Here is a 1,076-nt window from a genome sequence, read left to right as displayed (position 1 = left end):
GCATTATCACAAAATAACGACCTTTATTATAGCAGAGGCACACCTACCTCAGTGAGACAAACACCACCTCAACCAACCATGAGATGCAACTAATTCAATTTACACTATTCACAAAATGCGTTAATCACCCTTGAGACTCGATCTACCTCAAGTAATACTGAGGCACAAATTTCCTTACTTAACACTGAGATAACATCTGCTTTAGTTAATACTGAGGCTCAAACTGTTATAATTATTATTGTTCCAAAAAGTTAACTCTGTTAACAAGGATGCACACACAGCATTAATCGACGCAAACTGCCTTTATTATAGCAGAGGCACAACTGCCTCAATTAACACCGAGACAAAATACCTACCTTTATTATAGCAGAGGCACAACTGCCTCAATTAACACCGAGACAAAATACCTACCTTTATTATAGCAGAGGCACAACTGCCTCAATTAACACCGAGACAAAATACCTAACTTTATTATAGCAGAGGCACAACTGCCTCAATTAACACCGAGACAAAATACCTACCTTTTATTATAGCAGAGGCACAACTGCCTCAATTAACACCGAGACAAAATACCTAACTTTATTATAGCAGAGGCACAACTGCCTCAATTAACACCGAGACAAAATACCTAACTTTATTATAGCAGAGGCACAACTGCCTCAATTAACACCGAGACAAAATACCTAACTTTATTATAGCAGAGGCACAACTGCCTCAATTAACACCGAGACAAAATACCTACCTTTTATTATAGCAGAGGCACAACTGCCTCAATTAACACCGAGACAAAATACCTACCTTTATTATAGCAGAGGCACAACTGCCTCAATTAACACCGAGACAAAATACCTAACTTTATTATAGCAGAGGCACAACTGCCTCAATTAACACCGAGACAAAATACCTACCTTTATTATAGCAGAGGCACAACTGCCTCAATTAACACCGAGACAAAATACCTAACTTTATTATAGCAGAGGCACAACTGCCTCAATTAACACCGAGACAAAATACCTAACTTTATTATAGCAGAGGCACAACTGCCTCAATTAACACCGAGACAAAATACCTAACTT

This window comes from Ictalurus punctatus, chromosome 2 (assembly GCF_001660625.3).
Source record: "Ictalurus punctatus breed USDA103 chromosome 2, Coco_2.0, whole genome shotgun sequence".
In the NCBI taxonomy this organism is placed as follows: Eukaryota; Metazoa; Chordata; class Actinopteri; order Siluriformes; family Ictaluridae; genus Ictalurus; species Ictalurus punctatus.
Note: the sequence above shows the minus strand (reverse complement) of the source record.